Here is a 22,448-nt window from a genome sequence, read left to right on the forward strand (position 1 = left end):
TAGATATCAGTTTACGTTTGAAAGTATCCAATTTTGATGCTAGGTTTCTGGCTACGAGTGGACGTTATTTTAAGTATATGCATGCATGAATATTTATTTATGTGATTTCGGGCGTTATATGATTTAATTGCTTTGCCGTGATATTTGGTTGACTTGGAAATATATATGAAATATATATGTTTATAACGCTTTACTTGATTTCATCGGAAAGTGTGGATTTTTATCCGGGAACGGGGTTCTCAGGATTTGTTATATTCATATTGAGATTTATACGTACGGTTGGGAACCGTACTCGTTCTAATTATTCTTATCCGGTATCCTCTCCTCTAACTTGTTAAGTTAAAGGGGGTACGATCAACGGATAAGAATGATTTTCTATCCTATTCCGGTATCCTCTCCTTTAATCTTATAAAGGAGGCACGATCAACGGAATTATATTTCATTCTATCTGGTATCCTCTCCTTAGTAACATTAAAAAGGGGGCATGATCAACGGATATGAATGATATTTATTTTTATGACTGTGATTGGCAAACTATATCATTATTCCGCCTGGGAGGCGATGCCGCCTGGGAGGCGAGGTTATATAGCCGGCTAGGATATGATGATTTAATACCCTCTCCGTGAACGTGACGCGACAGTATTGAAAACTTGAGATTTGATATGTACATATATTTTGGCCGGGGGCCTATAGTATGATGTTGTTATTTAGTTGACTAGCGGGGCTATTCCATTTCTGGTTATTTGCTATATTTATTGTGACTAGCGGGGCTAGTCGGCTTCTAGCCATTTGTAAGTATTTATGTAGACTACCGGGGCTAGTCGGTTCTCTAGAATGATCGGATAGTATTATTTTGACTAGCGGGGCTAGTTTACTTTATGGTCTGAGTTATCCCTTTGACTAGCAAGGCTAGTCTAGTTTATATTATTGGATTCTTAGTTTGACTAGCGGGGCTAGTCCAGTTTTACATTGAGTTATTAGTTTGACTAGCGGGGCTAGTCTATTTTGATATTTCTAGAATAATTATCCGAGATTGGAAATCTCCTAAATTGATTAGATAGTTCCGAGATTTTAGTAATTATTTCGGAAATTATATTTTACGTTAAATAACGACTTTGGTTGTCGTAAAGTGGGTTGAGTGGTTGTGGTAAGAGGAGCGGAAAGCTCTAGGGATCGATCGATGTTTTGTGTCCTAATGTCTCATAGCGAAATAGACATCTTTATGAATGCTTTAGGTTGAGAATGTTTATAGTTGATGCTTGAATGTGTTTAAATGTTGTGGAGGCCGTTTTGATTGGAGAAGCAGATGGCTCGAGGAGTTTCGGGTGGATTGCGATTATTAGAAGTGCCGTTTTTTTGTGCAGGAAGGGTTGGCCACTTTCAGGGGAGGCTATGCCGAAATTTTGGTGTATCTCCTTTGGCAGTGTTCCCCGCACGATTCGTCTCGAAAATTAGGTATAATTTGGGGCGGGTCGTGTCAGTTGGTATCAGAGCATTAGGTCATCGGACCAGTATCAAGGTTATTATCTATTCGACGATGCCTTCGGTACCTTGATTTCACATCCTGCTTCACGAGTTGTGAAGGTGTTTTATTGCATGCACTTTGCTGATATGTATGATGGGATCCCATTGATTATTAGAAGTGGAGTTATGAGTTGATGACTCGAAATCTTTGGTAACGTTTCTTTTATTACCCAATAAATATTCGGGTTAAGAAATGCCAAGCCAAATCTTTTGCCGCATCCGTGATAGTGAAATGAGGGAAAGTTGGTTGAAGTTAATGAAGTGGAGATCCTAATTTAAGCAGGATTCAAAGGGTAATTTTAGACGTTATGGGAGTGGGTTATGTTTATTTGAAAATTTGGGTGTTGAAGGTCGGCTTTCGGTTTGACTCCCGAATTGACGTCTGGTCTGGGTGAGATGCGAAAAATCTCTTAGTGAACTTGTATTCCCAACATTTTCGCGGGGTTGGGCAAGCCGTGTCTGTTGACAGAGATGCATTCAGGAGTGTACGTCGAAGGGGGTATGGTAATTGATGTTAAGTGGAATTTATGATAGAACTGTTGACATTTGTTTAGTTCTGGAGATACTAATTCCATTTCTATGTGTTGTCCTCACTAGGTGAGGAATTTGAAGTCGTGTATCAAGTTACACTGGACTTAATCTCCCTTGAGAATGTGAGTGCGTTTTTCATTTTAGGTAGAGCTTCGCACAATTACTATAACCATGGAGACAATGAGGACGAGCTGGAGGTGAGGAGGTTGGGCTGTGGGTGAAGTTGCGAAGGAGAATTCTTCTGGGAATGTGACAAAACGAATCGGGACTTTGGTGTTTAGGTTGCGTTGTGCGCAGCAAACCTCGCTAGCTCTTGGACGAAGTGTATGAGCAATCTGATTCACAATTCTTTATTGATGTTGAAGTGAGTTGATTTTAGTCTTTTTGGTCTTACAGCGACCTGTGAAGAATTTAATGCGAGATGTAGTTGGGTTTTAAAATTTATTTTGGGAGAGATACTTGGAGATGACGGAATCGCTTCAAACTACATTTTTGTACATTAATCAGAGAATTTGGCGTAGGTGGAGACTGGGGAACGACATTATTTTGTCAGGATATGCTGGCAGTGTACAAAACTGTTGCCTACCAGCCTCCTAATCGATTCATGCTTATGTGAGCATTTTGGGTTGTGGAACTCAAATGAAGCGATTTTTGGCTGTCGTGAGAGTTATAAGTAATTTTGATTTCTACCTATCTTCATCACATAATTGGACAAGTAAGGAGTTCAAAACTTAGGTAGTTATCAGAAATAAGTTGTTTGGGAAAAACGTGTTTCTGTAAGGAAAGAATTTTGAGGAAGATATCTTGGTACATGCGTGATCGTTGTGTTTGGATTTTGGTTGGAGTATGGATTTTGGGTGGAGATCAGGAGGTCCAGTCGTGGACATAGTACGCATGTCCTTGCCTTTGGGATGTCTGTAGCAACATGTGGCAGAAGCACAAGTCTATGAAAGAAGCATTAAACGTGTCCTTAACCAGTGCGGAAGAAACGAATGTACAATACCTACCAAACGTAGTAAGGTTTGACAACAGATAAAGGGAGCAAGTTTATCAAGCCCAAGACATAGGTGTATGTGCCACTCTTGAGTAACCGATATTTTCTCCTACTTGAATTATGAGATTGTACCCGGTAGATGTGGTAACACGATAGTGAAGATCCTTATTAAGTTGTTGAAATTTAGCAATTTTTGATGATTTCAGCTTTGTTGTGGAGAGGTAAGTTTGGTAAGCATTATGTTGATCAAGAGGTTAGTAGTTCGGGATGTTGTCGTGTGGAGTTTTTGAGTTGATGGCTTGAAGCGTCAGTAAAGAAGAATTTGCCACAAATTTGTTATGAGGTATCTTGTAATTAAGAGGTGATAGTAAATGTGAGACCCCGAATAAACTTCAGTTCTTGAGTCACGGGTGTCCTTTTAATTAGGGGGGCTCAAAGATCTTAAGAAGTGGGCGATGAGTTAAATTCTACTTGAGTATATCTCGTGAGACGAGATGATTAGGATGACTTTCCTTCTGTATGGTCGTTACAGAAGGTTTACGTAAAGAGAATTATTAAAGGATGTTGGACTAGGTGAAGCTAAAAGACAGGGAATGCATGACTTTCAGCGCTCAATATACATAAGGCTATTAATGTGGGATGTTCGTAGGTACTACAATAATTGTGGTACTTTGATCCCTGAGGTTCAAAGGACTTGCCCCAAGAGTGGATATGAGCTATACCTCTGCAGTTCCGAAGGAACTCAGTTGGGCAAGTGTAGGAAGAGAGTGTATCAAGAATATCAAACATCCACATTTGAATGGAGAGCGAGTGTATATGGCATCACTGTCTGCTTTCCAAGAATGATGAAATGATGTGGCGAGCATAATTTAGAAATTTGGGGTGCAATTTTTCCCTAAATCGTATTGCAGAACCGGAAGTAAAAGCAGAGAATATAGATGCAAGTCGCATTTCCCTGCCTGATACGAGTGAAACTTGTGCATACAAGTGTTCGCTCAAGTAGCTATGGTTGTGAGAAGCATTATCTAGAGTTCTGTTGATAACTATTGGTTTTGTCAAACCGTTGGACAAATCCAAGAAAAATGATTTTGCACATGTCCAGTAGTATTGGAAGAGGGGAATAGTACCATAAGTGGTACTCATTCCGATATATAGAAACATAGTTGTATTCTGAGGTGTATGTTTTAAATGGATAGTAGTGTGGTGAGACCACTTGCTGATTCAGCTGAGACCCGGGAGGTCATGATCCTCATGGACTTATATCCTTTTCAATGGGGGCTAAAGGATCGTGAGAATTTGGTGAGTCCTCGTAGGACGAGGTACTGAGGGTAATTTTCCCTGTTATCTTGTTACTTCATAAATGCTCATGAGTGAATTAGATATTTTCCGACGAGTCCCTATCTATCTGAATTAATTTCTTGGCGTTTACGCAGTGAGGTTTCGCGATTTATCGACAAGTCATCAGGGTTTTCGTTATCAGTTGGGTTTAGATTATCTAATCCCTAAACGACGACCAACTTATAATTCTAATTATTTGACCGTCGTGCATGTGTGGTTAGAAAGCCAAAAGGGAAGAGAGGTTACTTGGGGGATGAGGGTTAGATGAGACAATATTACCCTATTCTCTTAAGTAGACAAATTTCGAGGGCGAAATTTTTATAAGGAGGAGAGATTGTTACGACCCGAATCTTTTATTTTCGCAAAATAGTAATATCGTCCGCATTTTTAGTACATTCTTAATCGAGATCCGATTTAGTCTCTTAGAGTTCGGATATTCTCGAAAAAGTGTTCGTCGGAGAAACGACAATTTCGGAAAGTTACTGTTCACGGGGGAGAGTATATATATATTTGGAAAGTTGCCATTTTGGGGGGGGGGAGGAAAAGAAAAAAAAGAAAAAAATTCCTGGATCGCAGCCGAGCCGAGCCCGACCCCGCCACTGTCTCGCCGCCGTTCTCCGCCGTCCGGCCGAAGTGGGCGGCCGCACGGGTCTCCCCTTGAAGCTTGGAGGGTCGCCGATCAATTGAGGTAGGTGGCGCCACCCCTAGCTCCGCCGTTCGGGAGCTACGACGCCGGGAAGCTCAGGCTGTCCTATTCCTCATTTCGCCGGAACTCTCTCCTCCGGCCACCATAGGCCGTGAAATCGGTCCCAAAAGAAGCGCAAGGAGCCGTATAGCAAACCCCCAAAAGGAATCAGTCTAATTCGCACCGAGGTATGAGAAACGACGATTTGAAATTCTAGGGTTCATGATTTGGGGCTTTTCTATTTGCTTTCGATTGATGTGTTTGGACTTCGAATTTGCCTTAGTAGTGAACTAGAAAGTTGTTAGAAATGTTGTATAGATTGTGTTGATGAAACTTGGGGTTGATCGGAGGCCGCCGGTAGCGGCGGCGCCGCCATTGTTCCGGCGGCGCGTGGCGCATGAATCCAGCCGAGTGTAGGGCTTAAAATAACCCTCTCGGTGTAGGGAATTTGTGAGTGCCTTGTGAGATTGAGTTGATGAAGTTAAGGATCGTTATGATTTATTGAAAATACGCGTTATCGGATTTGTAGATCGTGAAAATCCACCCGTTGGATTGATTTTGTTTTCGTCCTAAGAAGTGAAGATTAGTTAATCGGGTTACCAGATGTGTTGGTGGTTGACTTGGTCGAGAATAGGATTCTCGGTTTATTTCCTAGGCCATAAGGGTGTTTAGCTTATTAGGGTGAACTACGAATGGCTTGATCCCTTGTAAAGGGTACGTAGGCAGTCCAAACAAGGTTTGGGTGCAGCCACAATTATTTTAGATTAGATATCGGTTTACGTTTAAAAGTATCCAATTTTGATGCTAGGTTTCTGGCTACGAGTGGACGTTATTGTTAAGTATATGCATGCATGAATATTTATTTATGTGATTTCGGGTGTTATATAATTTAATTGCTTTGTCGTGATATTTGGTTGACTTGGAAATATATATGAAATATATATGTTTATAACGCTTTATTTGATTTAATCGGAAAGTGTGAATTTTTATCCGGGAACGGGGTTCTCATGATTTGTTATATTCATATTGAGATTTATACGTACGGTTGGAAACCGTACTCGTTCTAATTATTCTTATCCGGTATCCTCTCCTCTAACTTGTTAAGTTAAAAGGGGCACGATCAACGGATAAGAATGATTTTCTATCCTATTCCGGTATCCTCTCCTTTAATCTTATAAAGGAGGCACGATCAACGGAATCATATTCCATTCTATCCGGTATCCTCTCCTTAGTAACATCAAAAGGGGGCATGATCAACGGATATGAATGATATTTATTTTTATGACTGTGATTGGCATCCTATATCATTATTCCGCCTGGGAGGCGATGCCGCCTGGAAGGCGATGTTACGTGATATCACTTTTTTTCCTGGGAGGCGAGGTTATATAGCCGGCTAGGATATGATGATTTAATACCCTCTCCGTGAACGTGACGTGACAGTATTGAAAACTTGAGATTTGATATGTATATATATTTTGGCCGGGGGCCTATAGTATGATGTTGTTATTTAGTTGACTAGCGGGGCTATTCCATTTCCGGTTATTTGCTATATTTATTGTGACTAGCGAGGCTAGTCGGCTTCTAGCCATTTGTAAGTATTTATGTAGACTACCGGGGCTAGTCGGTTCTCTAGAATGATCGGATAGTATTATTTTGACTAGCGCGGCTAGTTTACTTTATGGCCTGAGTTATCCCTTTGACTAGCGAGGCTAGTCCAGTTTATATTATTGGATTCTTAGAATGACTAGCGGGGCTAGTCCAGTTTTACATTGAGTTATTAGTTTAACTAGCGGGGCTAGTCTATTTTGATATTTCTAGAATAATTATCCGAGATTGGAAATCTCCTAAATTGATTAGATAGTTCCGAGATTTTAGTAATTATTTCGGGAATTATATTTTACGTTAAATAACGACTTTGGTTGTCGTAAAGTGGGTTGAGTGGTTGTGGTAAGAGGAGCGGAAAGCTCCAGGGATCGATCGATGTTTTGTGTCTTAATGTCTCATAGCGAAATAGACATCTTTATGAATGCTTTAGGTTGAGAATGTTTATAGTTGATGCTTGAATGTGTTTAAATGTTGTGGAGGCCGTTTTGATTGGAGAAGCAGATGGCTCGAGAAGTTTCGGGTGGATTGCGATTATTAGAAGTGTCGTTTTTTTGTGTAGGAAGGGTTGGCCACTTTCAGGGGAGGCTATGCCGAAATTTTGGTGTATCTCCTCTGACAGTAGTCCCCTCACGATTCGTCTCGAAAATTGGGTATAATTTGGGGCGGGTCATGTCACATGCTATGATTTATTACCTTAATGATCATCTTCTATTTAATTGTTGCATGACTTGTTGATGATAGGACTTCATGTGCATGGCTTCTTCTTGTTCCACTCTATCTCCCAAGCCGTGAGTAACTCTCCATGTAGGCATGACTCTTCTTTATTTTCTCTAGTATTATTTCTTAAATCCAATATGAAAATAAAATCATAAGTAAGAGATAATTAGTTTCGAAAATTATGTCCTAATCTAGACAATTGTTGTCTTAAAAAGACACATATAATATATGAGCTTAACTAGATTAGGAAAGTTTCTAATTTGCAAAAAGGAAACTTGCTAGAACAAGTAAGTTATTAGAACATAAATGTTCATTTAAGAAAGTTTCGCAAAAAGAGTTTCAGTTCAAGTAGGACTTTCCTAAATGATACGTTTCCTAGTTTAACAAAGATTCCTAGGGCAAGAATGACTCAAAATATCGCTAATGCGACCAAAACGTAAAAAGATGAAGACTCCTAATTCAACTAGGTTTTCTAGTCTTATAAGGATTCATACTCAAACTAGGACTCTAGACCAATTCTGCGTTTTTAACTCATGTAAGTACAAAAATGCATCCAATACAGCTCAAGACTCTTACTACGACTCAATGACTCAATAGTACAACAATAAAGGCTAATAAAAGTACAAATTGAGGTAAAAACATGTTAAGAACGTCGCACAAAATGCTCCTATCAATCTTATGGTTTGCCCACCTTTTCACAAGATCTCTTAGCATGAACTCATCATGCTTCTCTCGCATAGACAGCAAAACCTAATCACAAGTTCATACAATTAAACTATATTAGACAGACATCTACAAAAAGAGCATCAACAAGGGATTTAATATGTTCTCCAACATCTCAAACAATACACATCACATTAAAAATTTGATCAATAAATATCAACCTTTTAACTACTTAAACAACATGAATCTCTGCATTGTAAACAATGCAACCTATATATCACTAGCAATGCGAAGACTCAACAAAAATAGCTAAATCAATAGTCTTCCTCTCATTCATCGTCATTTTGACACTTTGATTCTCCCCAACCCCAGTAACCTGCAAACACCAATCACCAGTGAAATTCAATACATGAAACTCAAATTAACTTCACAGTACAAGAGACTAAATTGAAGTAGCTACCAGCTTCAGAGAGCCACAGTTCATAAACCGAAGTTGAAAATGACAATCGCGGCAATAGATGAAAATATAGAGTCGTACCCAACACCAATTTCTTATCAAACTGAGGATTTAGTTTACAATACCCAGCTTTCAAACACCAAATCTATAACCCAATTAGCAGAAACCCCAAATTGTAAACCTAAATCCCAAAAATGGCAAAAAAAACCTTAGCAGCTAACATCGATTTATAGAAACGAATATTCCCAATCCAAATCGCATACCTCAATAACCCCAAAATGCGAATCATACAACCAAAAAGAAACCAAATTCGAAATCACAAGTTTGATAGAGAACCTTACCAGCATAGAATAAAGGGATTAATGAGAACCATGGGCTCGTACAGATCTAGGTTTAGTGTATGAGGTATGGATCTGGGAGAGAGAGAGAGGTATGGGTTTGATAATATGTAGTACTGTCATTAAAGGCAATATGTGTAGTAGTGCCTTCCTCTCTGATAAAATCTCATCTCCGTTATGATGTTAATACTTATATATTTAGATCAATTTGTTCGATTAGATTGGAGTTAGAGTTTTGAAATGTATCGAAAGATGGCTTACAACATCGACGAGCTCACATCGCTATCCTACTTATCACCGTCACTGACCAGAAGGATCAGGAGGTTGACGGAAATGGAAACAAACTAATGTAAACAACCTTTGATGCAAAACTTACATTAAAACCCACAATTAAAATCAAAACTTTTTAATCCCCAAATACACAAAAATACAAAAATGAAAGGACAAAAAGATTTAGGGTTCTGGGGTTGGGCTCTTACATCTTGGAGAGTCTGTAAAGTGCTCCACCAGTGATGTTGATGACGCGGAGGAGGGCGTGCTCAGCCTTGAGATCCTTGTCGATTCAGGTTGAGTATGGTTGGAATTGGTTCCTGGGTTAGAAGATGATGACTATGGTGCCCGATGGTAGTGGCCGGAGATCATGAAGAACATATATGGGTTGCAGAAGATATCATGAAGGGAAATCATGAGAGATCGAGATAGAGAGAGAGAGAGAGAGGCGCGACTATTTGTGGATTTTAGGTTAGGATTCTCACAACTTCAATCTATACTAATGGACAAAGATGAGAATGCCCTGACGATAATTAAAAGCATTGTTAGTCATTCCCTGATTGATGCATCTAAAACTTCTTATTCAACACCATTGTAAAACAAATATTGTATGAAGAAATTCAGACAATGCTTTGGAAAAGATAAAAACCCATTGTCCTCGATACGGGTATAGACGATATCCTATTACAATACCATTGTCTTTAGCCAAAATATGGACAATGTATTTTGTGGCCAGATATAAAATATTATTTTACATGAAATCTGACAATGATACCTACAAAACCATTGCTTATTTTGAAACCATTGTCTGAATTTTCAAACAATGGTTTTTTTTTTGTCGTGCATTGTCTACTAACTATTGTCTATTTGATATTTTAGCCTAGTGTAAGCTGTATGAAAAAAACAAAAGCTAGAAGGAATAAAATATTACTAAAAGGCATAATGCTTTCACAGCAACAAGTCTGTGGCATGCCAAATTGCCAAGAATATGATCCTATAAATTCCTTATCTAAGTATCAAGATCATGAAGTTAAAGCAAATGATCATGCACAATACACATGCCTTCATGTTCTGCATTATCAAATGGGTAATGGGCGAGAGATACACATGCACATGCTCAATTCTTCTAGTACCTATTTACACATGCTCCATTTCAATACCCTATTTCTTACTTAACACATGCATACCTCATGTATTTCCACTTTAGCTACACAAACTCAATTTCCAAAGTATTTTGCATACTCATTTACTGACTGGCAATAACTTCTGTCACCCATTAAACACATTCCAAGCAACGTACTGTGCTCATTCCCAGCAACATATATACCATATACATTCACAACCACATTTACCTTTTCACAAACAACCTGATGCATCATCCATCTTTTATTTTTTAGCATATAAGTATGCACGTACTCAACTGTTTTTTACTTGGTTGATGTTACTCATAAAACAAAACAAAGGATGAAATTAAGCTATTGTTACTTAGTTGTTGTTACTCAGAAAACAAAACAAAAGATGATATTCAGCTGTTGTTACGCATCAAGAAAAACGTATATATATCCAACCCTCCCCCATCAACCAACTACAAGCCAAGATTTATCAAGCCAACTTTTATCAAGCAGGTCTTATCAAGCCAAAACATCACAAAAATCCATCCAAGCATAAGCAAGCACGCAAAGAAACAAATGGCTTACCAGACTCATATACGCATTCCCTGGGGCTTCCTCTAAAGCCTCCTCTTGTACAAACTTGGAAGAATCAAATGAGTAGCCAGCCACATCACTCAATTACTCCTCTAGTACAGATTTGGGAGAATCAAATGAGAAACCAGCCACATCACTCAAATCCTCCTCTTGCACAGACTTGGGAAAATCAAATGAGGAACGAGCCACATCACTCAAATCCTCATCTTGTTTAGACTTGAAAAAATTCACTGCTGGAACCAAGCCAAGACTACACACGCATATTCATGACTAAGTTGCTAGTCATGCAAGTCATCACTCATCCCACGCTAAAATGAGACCAAGAATACAAGCCCTCATACCCCAAGTATTCAAAAGTTCCAAGCTACACTGAAGCCTTAATAACATGCAAAGGAAAGATAGGGGAAACTCATATACTAAAGGTTTTGACATCCTTGATAAGACATTACAAAGTCTCTTGAAATACCAAGATTAAGCCTCAATTCAAGCCTATGCATCATATGTTGGTCATGGAATTTGTTTCATGTTTACTGATGTTACTGTTTGCATCAGTATATCACCTTCTTTGCGGCTGTGACATCAACAATTATACCCATTTACTGCTAGGAATAAAGCTGATGATCAAATTTCTCCACAAAGGAACTGAAGCTGAGTTCAATCTTATTTATGCAATGAAGAATGTCCATTAATTTAAAGGAAGGGAACACACAAAGTTCAATCATGAAGCATTTATTCAAGTCTCATGCCTTCATATGCTACTGATCGATTTTAGATAGTCAAGCATCCATATCCTCAAACCTAAATTCGGCAACATCATGCCTTCAATGCCTAAGCACCTCCTCCCCAAATACTTTCATTTCCTTGAAACCAAGCATCGAGTGACATACCTATATTTCTCCCTTTTTTTTTTATCCAAAAAAAAAAATCCCAACCATTTTTCATGATTCTTTTTTTTATTCACTCAATATTATCTACCAAACAACCAAGCAAATCATTGAGCTTATACTAAAATAAAACATACACTTGAATGAGCTTATGCCAAACAAAAATATATATACTAAAAACAATTTCATGCCAAACAAAAATATTTCAAACATTAAGCATACAAGCACCTATCATGCCAAGCTCTCTCTAAGGTCGTGTGTCCAACAAAAACCTAACAAACATACAAAGGCTATTTACTTCAATCCCTTATTATGCAAGATTATATATTCATCAGAAACTAAGTGAGAACTATGCCAAGCTAATTTTATAAAATGCAAATGTACTCCTAATTGGCCATCAGTGGCACCAAGAGGAAGTTACAAGCTAAAATTATCACAATACTTGTCTAAGACATTAGTATTCAAATCCAAGCATTAAATGAAATTCATAGTCTAGGACTCGGGAATGATTTATTGAATTATTGTTATTGCATTAAATGCTTGTGAAAACCTAAGGCTAGACAACTTTTTTAAATAGGATTGTTAGAATGTTATAGACCTGAGAGTAATGAGGTTCTGGTATACCGATCTAGGACCTCTCGGTGTCGAAACTGTAAAACCCTTGGAGGGGCAATGCCATGTTACCATTCCACCTTATGCGCTATTCATTTATTTTAGGGTATTGTTTTAAATGGATACTCTCATTCACTTATTGTATTTTTAGCAATAAGCGTAGTTGCCCTCAACTTAAGGGGTGACTCTATTCCTTCCTTGTCGTTTGGATCAGTCATGCATTCATAATATTTATTACAATCCTATAAAAATGGCCCTATTATTTTTGCATGATGTATTTATTAAATCTGCATTTTGAGAAAATGTTTTCTCTAAGCTCAAACTACCCTCAAACGTGTTATAAAACTTTATATCTTTACCTAGTTTTGTTTTCAAACTCATGGGTGGGCTGGCCCCTATTGGGTAAGCGAGGACGACGCTCACCCCTACTATAGTGTTCTTGCAGGTTAATCTATTTTTCGGAGCTAGGAGTCTTGCCTTAGAGAACCATCGTTCTATATGTGCCTTTAGTTGATTTTGCTCCTTTGTTATGTAAGTTTGTAGTTTCTAAGGTTGTTTGTAATCAGTTGTCACCATTTGTTTTATTTCTACTTTTGGGTTGTTGTTGTTCGGTTATAATTTGGGCCGGTGACATTTCACCATCTTCCGTCTCTTGTTTTGTTGAATTCGCAACTCTTGTAAATCGCGGAAATGTTTACAGTTGTTAGTTTCGCTTATTGTCCTTGTTCAAAATTTTATTCAAATGTTTTTCATCATCTTAGTGAGTGTAATACTTGAATTACGCTTGCTAATCGTTAAAATATTTCAAATATACTGTTTACATTCTTTTCCGGGATGTGACACATGATCTTTGGTTGACGACAGCAGCACCTAGGCACCGTCCTAGTCCCCAGTCACCACCGTCCCTATACACTGAACGGATTCCTTCAAGGAGATGAAGATGAATCCCAAGAACCATCGGTCCTTGAGGTCCCCTTCCCTTCCCAGCTCCACTATAAAGAGAGAGAGAGAGAGAGAGAGAGTTGCTATTTCAATGGCAGGGATTCACTCCAACTCATTCTAACCCGAGGGGGTTCATTCCACTTCAATCCAACTGATCCAAACCCAGAAAAACCCAGAAGCTTCAAGCAAGAGAGCATACTTTATCTCTTTTATTCAAACCATCACCCACGTTACCTTAATTATCACTCAAACTATGCAATCTCATCTCTACTAAACTCACAAGCATCCAGCTTCCTTACCACGCATTTTGTAAGCTTCATCAATTTGATTTAATATCCTGTTGTTACAATCAAGTGAATCAATTTTGTTACAGTCAAGCGAATCACTGTTGTTACAGTCAAGTGAATCATTGCTGTTACTATCAAGTCAGATCAATCACAACAAAATCGTTCTTGGATCATTTCCTCGATCGATTTTGGGGCTAGTCACACCGCAAAAATACCCTCTTACACCTTTCACGTCCAATGAAGGAATTTTACAACCAAGACCTTAAGAATTTAGACTTTTATTTGAATGAAAACACGAACATGATCAAACACGTTTTGACAGCTTACCGATTAGAGAGGAGAAACAAAGAGGAAAAGAGGGCACATATAGGAAAAAAGAATAAAACTGCACCAACATAGAACCTTTTCTATATCCTACTTGATTGCTTGCTAAAGTGAGGAGAATAGTTGACATTAATGGATTGCACCATAAAGATGTAGACTAAACATTAAAATCAACAACAACAACAACAACCCCCTAACCACTACAACCTGAAATCTCAGTAATATAAAATTCGATGAATTTACAATTCTATTGTCTTTAAGACTACTCTGCATTTGTCAATACTAAAACCCCAAAAATTTAGCTGCTGAGAAAATTTCACCAATTTGGTTGATCAAAAAACTAAGCTTCCCTACATGATAAAACCACAAAGGAATTCACAAAACAACAACAAATAGAAAATGTTAGACCTAATTATGCAGGTGCCGCAAAGCCTCTAATTCCATCAAACAACAAAATCGCAAGTACATATGAGATTAAAGAACAAGTTTTCACTGGAAACTAGAAGCTTCACCGTAATCAACTGAGTTTCGGATTAACTAAACCCCGATGTTAGATTCATTTTCATTGAAATAACTAAGGAAAGCAGAAGGCTTGAAACCCTATTATCTTACTTGGAAAGCTCAAGGGAGAAGATGACGAAAGCATCGAGGTGAATGGAACCGTACTTGATTTTTGTTGCGAGGCGAGAGTGACGGAGACGGGTGGGTGTTTGTTTTGTAGCGTCGATGGCCAAGTGGGAAACGAAGCAGCGAACAAGGCTCACTAACGTATGAGCTCTGAGGGCTATAAACCTATTTTTCTCCCTTTTCTTCTTTTTTACTGTAAAAGAAACAAATTATTTGGTTTTTTTTCTAAACTAAAACAATTACTTTAGAGTAACTAAAATTATACATAATGACTTGTAAATGCAAATTACACAATGCAACCTATGATGGATGAAAAACTGTTGGATCATATCTAACTTATTACGAATCCAAACCACCTACATCATGTGAAGTTTTTCAAGTGAATAAACTAAGGTTAGAGCATCTGCACCTATAAAATGGGTTTGCTCAAGAAAATGGTGGGTCCGGAAGTAAATTTTGCTTCAAGTAAATCGATTTCAAAATTTACTCAAGCAAATCGATTTTTCCACACACCCATTCACAATTTGATCGAGCAATTCAATTTTGTCTTGTTTTGAAATGATTAAAAAAATTATTGGATATATTTAAAACCAACAATAATGTGCCTATTGTCGTTATCGACTCTATATTATATAAGATTTCTGATAGATTTTCGACTAATAGAGAATTGACACGTGTCACTGCCACGTGTCATTGTCGGAAAAATAATTGGATCAGATTTCTGGTGAGATTTTCTACCAATTGGCTATAAATTGTCTAATATTACTCATTCTATACTCACACCATTGTGAAGAATCAGAGCAGATTTAGGATCCTTCTATCTAAACACTTAGCAGCATTTCCTTGTTCATGCACCAATGAATCCTTTCAGCTTCCACAATTTTTTCGGGCGGAGACAACGTCAACAAGAAAAGGATGACCATATGGAGCAATCATTCGTCAATCAGGTGGTCATGGCGAAAGCACAACACAATGATGAACCAACACGGCCAATCGGTTCAAGTCGCGGTAAAAAACCGAATAAGCCACGTCATAGGCTATCTAGGGGACACAATCTCATGGAATATTACTTCATTGAACGTCCAATCTTCGACTCACAAGACTTTCGCCGGAGGTACAGAATGAGCAGATACCGATTCAACATTATCATGACGGTCCTCTACAACCAAGACCAATCTTGGAACCAAGAGAAGACGCCACTTGTTTGCTAGGGCTACTTCCCCAAAAAAGATAACCGGGGCTCTACGAATGCTGGCGTACGGGTCAGCCGCAGATCAATGTACTGAAATTACAAGGATGGGGCAATCGACTACCCTCCATTGTATGAAGGAGTTTTGCAAGCATGTGGTTCACCTCTATGGTCCAAGATACCTCTGTAGTCCAACACTGGTAGAACTTACGCGACTACTAGCTAAAGGTGAACGCCGAGGCTTTCCAGGTATGATTGGAAGCATCGACTGTATGCATTGGGAGTGAAAGAACTGCCAAACCTCCTATCAAGGGGCATATTCGGGTCGAAAGGGTCGCCTAACGGTTATCTTGGAGGTCGTGGCCTCCTATGATACGTGGATATGGCACAGTTTCTTTGGGTGTCCTGGAGCTAAAAATGACATTAACGTGCTCCACATATTGAATGTGTTCTCTGAGATCCTTGCCGAAAGAGGTCCAACTGCCGTTTAGGAAGTCCACGGACATAGATACTTGACAGCTTATTATCTGGTTAACGGAATATATCCAAGGTACTCTACATTTGTCAAAACCATTCCCAATCTCCAAACGCCGCAAGATAAGCTCTTTGAAAAGAAACATGAGGCATACCAAAAATATGTGGAGAGGGCATTTGGCATCTTGCAATCTTGATGGACAATTATATGTCACAGTTGTACAATGCACCACAAATCACTAATGACTACCATCATGTTAGCTTGCATTATATTGCATAACATGATTGTTGAGGAAGAGTACGTGGAGGATGAAGAGGAAGAATATGAGGAAGAAGAAGACTTGCAAAACCCATTAAGGACTTTCCAGGTTTATGATGGGTCGGTGGATGTATGAGGGAATCGAATTCGTTTTGAGCCAATCAGTAGAGATGTAGCCAATATACAACAGTTTCACGACCGTGTTGCTGATCTCGACTCCGTTTACATCCATAGAGAGCTCTAGAGAGACTTGGTGAAACACATTTGGAGGGTGGAAATGGAGAAATACTCTAAATATGTTATATTATTTGTTTTCATTCCATTTGTATTTAATTATTAAGGTCGTATGTGTTTAATTTAAGTATTTATTTAAATTTAAGTGTGGGTTTAAATTTAACGTGTATTTCAATTTCATCTTAATAAATAAATTGCATTTTTATTTCTCGATTAAATTACATAAAATTGAAATTACATAAAATTAAAATTGCATAAAATTAAAATTGCATAAAATTAAAATTACATAAAATTTAAATTTAGTACAATACTATAACTATCATATAAATAGGACGCGGCTTGGGTGACTTGGGTGATAACAATCCGAATATGTTTCATCGCTAGGTTGATCTTGACTAGCTCCTCCGTCATTAAGGATTTCTAGTTTTTTTTTGGTAAAATACATTTTCCAGATTAGGGTCATAGCCTTCAAATCCATTATCATGATCCTTGTGTCATTCTCTTGTTTCTTTAATCATAACTTTTCTTCCACCCTTGATTCCTTCCGCTTTTGAATGTCTATGTACTCCGTGTAATAATTAAGCTCACTTTTCATTATGTGCTAGCCTCTTGGCATGCCATAATGCTTGGTAGGGCTGGGCATTAACCGATTTGAAATGGATAAACCGACCGAACCAGACCGAAAAAGTGGTCCAGTTAACCGAATCATATTAAACAGTCTGGAAAAGGGCTAAAACTGCACCAAAACCGAATATAACACGTTCGAAAACGGTTTTGGGCTTTAGCCCAACCGAAAAAAAAACCGATCGACCGAATTTTTTTAATTACTAAAAAAAAAGTATAATTTTAACACTGGGGTTTCATTAACTGATTCTCACTCTCTTAGTCTAACTCAGCCGCTCAATCTCAGTCATCTCACTGTGCGAGACCAACTCCGCCTCCACTCAATCTCATTCAGGCAACTCTGCCTCTACTCTGCCTCCATTCCACTTCTTAAGGGTATCATTTTTCATCTCTGATTCTATTTCTCTCACTAGTTCTCTTTAAGTTGAGAGTATTAGTTTAGATTTTGGAATTTTAATGTTAGGGTTTATGAATTCTGGGTTTGCTTCTATTAGATCTTAAGAGCTTTGCTTATGGGTTTATATAGTTTTGTTTCGAATTAGGGTTTATGAATTGATTGAATTTTGGGTTTGCTTATGGGTTTATAAATTATGCGTTCTCAGTTTATATATATAGTTTTGATTCAAATTTGATTCCAACTGTTATAGTGTTGACGAATCCATCTGCTTGTGCCCAAACTGTGAAAAATCGATGTTTGTATCATAATTGCTTCTTTATTTCAAACTATCAGATGAAGTCTCATAATGCTTTACATCAATTCAATATGGTAATCTAGATTTCATACTAGTTGGTTCAGCTATACGCCTATACTAGTTCTCAAGTTTTGTCTCTGTTTGTTAATGCAGCACTGCAACATCTGCATCCATTTACTCATTACATGCTCTTGTTTATGATTATAGATATGATAAATGATATTTTTATCTCTTTTATTTCTTCTCACTACTTGCTTATGTTTAATTCTCATTTGTAGGATGGATAACAACTCTGAGGGATTTGATTCTACTCCTTGTGGGAGTAGCACACCTGGAACTGGGACACCATCAAGCACACCTTCATCAACCCAAGTGCCTCGGCTTCTTCCTCCACCGGCTGCTGCTCAACCTTCAGCAACCCAAGCACAAGCCACTGCTAGTACTGAGACGCAAGGACACGGGACTGAAACGAAGAAGAGGAAGAATGCAAGTGTTGTTTGGGATCATTTTGTCAAGTTAACCAATCCTGATGATTCGTGGATGGAGAAGCCAATGGCCAAGTGTAAGTACTGCCCTACTACTTACCTTGTGCACTCAAAGGGAAATGGGACTTCAACCATGATGTATCACATGCTCAACATCTGCACCAAGTGTCCTCTGTATGCTGCTAATAAGAAACATAGGTATCTCTCTTTTGATACTCCTGAAAATGGGCAAGGTCGTTTGAAATCGTATGTGTATGATCCTGAAGTTGCTAGGCTGTGTTTAGCTAGGATGGTTATTATGGATGAGCTTCCTTTTAGCTTTGTAGAGAAAAAAGGGTTTATGGATCTTATAAAATCATTGCAACCACAGTTTACTCCACCTTTCCGTAGGCAAGTAACTAGAGACATTTGAGACCTGTATCAAAGTGAAAAAACAAGGATGAAGAATTTTTTAGCTGCCTATGGTCAGAGAGTTAGTTTAACCATAGACACTTGGACTTCAATCCAAAATATCAACTATATGGTTTTAATTGCACACTTTGTTGATGATGATTGAAAGTTGCATAAGCGTATCATTAACTTTGTTGTCATCCCTAATCATAAGGGTAAGACTATAGGGCAGCTTGTTGAGATATGTTTGATAGGATGGGGAATATATAAGGTTTTTACAATTGTAGTTGAATGAACTTGATTATATGAGGGAGAAGATAGGAAATTGGAATGAACTTGTATTGAATGGATCATTTTTCAATATGAGGTGTTGCTGCCATATTCTTAACCTTATTGTTAAGGATGGCTTGGAAGAGCTAGGTGACTCAATTGAAGCAATTAGAAACTGTGTGAAGTATATTAGATCTTCTCCCTCAAGGCTTGAGAGATTTAAGAAGTGTGCTTCACAAGAGAAGTGTGACCATAAGGGTGGAATTATCCCTTTGGATGTATGCACTAGGTGGAACTCCACTTTTTTCATGCTTGATGTTGGTTGGAAATATAAGAAGGCTTTTGCAAGGATGGAGGATGAAGATGAACAATTTGATAGTTATTTCAGTGAGAAGGTTGGTGGGAAGAAAATGTATTGTAACTATTTCTCTTTACTATTTTTCTGTTTGATTTTCACTTATATGTTGGTTTATGCAATTTATATGTATGCTAGTTAGTGGTTGTTACATGTTTTTTCTTTGTAGGATTGGACCTCCTACTTCTGTTGACTGGGACAAAGCACATAGACTTGTGAAATTTTTGAAGATATTTTACGATGCAACAATTCAGTTCAATGAGAGCAAGGTGGTGACTGCAAATCAACATGTTCAGTGGATGTGCACCATTATTGGGGAGTTAGAGAAGTGCATCAACAGTGATGACCCTCTCATGAAGAGCATTGAGACAACAATGAAACAGAAGTGTGATAAATACTGGGGGAAGCTAGAAGACATGAACAAGATATGCCTAATTGCTATTCTGATGGATCCAAGATACAAGGAGTTGTATTTGGAGTATTTCTTCCCAAAGCTACAAAAGGACAAAGCAAGAGTGTTGATGGTTGAACAAGTGAAGCTTATCTTTGGGAAGATGTACTTAGAGTATGCTGATGCTGATCCAGAAGCTGCTCAAGCTTCAATTGAAGCCACAATGCCTCAAATGGACAGTGCAGTTGATAATACAAACCTGGAGGAAGATAGTCATGCTGCAAATATTAATGCATTCTTGAAGTTAAGGAAAGAGCAACATGTGGTGGAGATAAAATCAAAGGTGGATAAGTACCTCTTGGAAGCTCATGAGGATCCTACAAATGCCCAAATTTGATATTTTGGCATGATGGAAGGAGAATGCACCTAGATATCTCATATTATCTCAGATTGCAAAGGATGTGTATGCTTTTCCTGTCTCCACAATGGCATCAGAATCTGCATTCTCTCTTGGAAAAAGGGTGATAGATCCATTTAGAGCAAGCTTAACTCCAAGAATGGTTGAATGCCTTGTCTGTTGTAGTGATTGGCTCCGATCTAATAGTGATTCATCTCTTTACAAGGAGTCCACAGACTCTGAGCTTGCTTTTTATGCGGCGCTTGAGAAACTTGAAATAGGTACATTTCTCTTTACTTATGTGCCAAAACTTAATATTACACCATACACTCTAAAATATCAGTTTATGATGCTTGTGTACTTTTTTTGGGACTAGGAATTGATGGTAGCACATCATCATCTTGTGTGGATTGATTGGTTGGGAGTGAAGGTCTGAAGTAGTCAAGGTAAGAAGTGATATACATATGGTTTTCTTGTTAAACTTGAACTGCTACTTATGTTTCATTTGCTTATTTAATTGCTGGTTTGTAACTTAAGTACTTAACAATGATTATGGATTTATGGTTTGTAACTTAATTTCTAAATTGCTGTGTTGGACACTTGAACTGTAAACTGTTAGTTATGTTGAATTGTTAATTTGTTATGGACTTAATGTATTATGGTATTTATGTATTGTTATGATTCTGTTGGAATGTTAAAATGTTGAATTGTTAACTAAGTATGGTAACATATACAGGGTTAAATTTCAAAAATATACATGTTATACATTATTGGGCCATAAATTTCTGAAAGCCCATTTGTTAACTGAAACCGAACCAGGCTGAAATTTTTTTCGGTTTCACCGAATATTTCGGTCAAGGCTTTTAGAAAACGGTTATGGATTGAAAAAATGAGAAACCATTTAAATCGGTTTCGACTTCGGTTTGGGCCTAAAACCGACCCGAACCGACATATGCCCAGCCCTAATGCTTGGTCAATCGCAATGGTATGAAAAACCTCAACTCGTTGCTCAATAGGAGTCTTACCATGTTTCTTTTGGCGCCTAGCTTCCTTTGCCGCCTTGGTTCCCATTGGTCTAGGTAGACTCAAGGAAGCTGCCGTATTGTTTTGAGGTGTCTCATTCACTTGGTCGTCATCCAAATTGATGGTTGGAGGTGATTTGGTTGTGGAAGGAGTAGCATCGTAACTACTTGCATATGGAGATGGAGTAGTAGGTAGCACCGCAACAAAAGATGGATGATCCTTAACCACTTCCTAACATTCAAAGTGTGTAAACTTTTTCTTCTTGGCATTATAGTAACATGATTGAGTTTGTCGTTCCTAATGAAAAACTTATATTAGATACATATTTAATTACATAATTTAAACAAATTGGATAAAAAAAATAATGTAACCAAATTAGATATATTAAAAAATAATGTAACATATTTAAATAAATTAGATATATAAATTACATAATTTAATTATATATAATCGAATAAAAATTATAATATATGATAAAACAATGTAAATTTACTTCATCCATTAACGAAGTGCTGCTTAGCTACACGTTGCCGTGCCGCCGCCAAACATTCGCCCCATTTTTGCAAGAGTAACTTGAACTTGTTGTAGTGAGAATCGAGCGTGATTTGGGTCCTCAGCTCCTTTGGAGATTTCTCACCCGGTGCTAGCACCCAATTTTACATATAATCGGCATGAATTGTCTCCCACAATTTATCTCTTTTTTGTTTGTTACAGTCGTATTCATCAATGCTATGAAAAATAAAAGAGATACACATTTTGTAAATCTTCAGAAGGAAGCCAATGAGAGCCCATTGTTTTGGAAATAAAATGTTAAACCAAATGAGAGAGGAGATGGAGAAAGATGTGAAATTTGTTGTGCAAAAATTGGTGTGAGTTGATCTAAAATTGAAGTAGAATTTATAGACAAATTTTTGGGAGAGTTTTGTGGATTTTTTACTATTTTTTTGGTTTATTTCCGTTTTGATCAAATAGTAGCCGTTGTCTATGAATTCTGACCGTTCGTTCAAAATTTCTGATTCAAATGGAAGGCAAAGATCTATTAAATTGTTGGAGTTTGAATGTCACATGTCATCGCATCATTGGTCCGTAATTTGTTTCACTTTTTACTAGCTGACAGAAGAAAAAAAGATGTCACCCATGTGTTGTGGGCTCCACCATTTG

The 22,448-nt window shown here is 37.9% G+C and overlaps 2 protein-coding genes across 2 annotated transcripts in view; one reads left to right on the forward strand and one right to left on the reverse strand.

Annotated features, from left to right (window-relative positions):
• The window catches only part of LOC126790340 (uncharacterized), a 130,330-nt gene that overhangs the window by 94,666 nt on the left and 13,216 nt on the right, over window positions 1-22,448 (forward strand). The window lies entirely within an intron of this gene.
• The window catches only part of LOC126790341 (prefoldin subunit 2), a 152,262-nt gene that overhangs the window by 18,540 nt on the left and 111,274 nt on the right, over window positions 1-22,448 (reverse strand).

Source organism: Argentina anserina, chromosome 4, assembly GCF_933775445.1.
Source record: "Argentina anserina chromosome 4, drPotAnse1.1, whole genome shotgun sequence".
NCBI classification, from domain to species: Eukaryota; Viridiplantae; Streptophyta; class Magnoliopsida; order Rosales; family Rosaceae; genus Argentina; species Argentina anserina.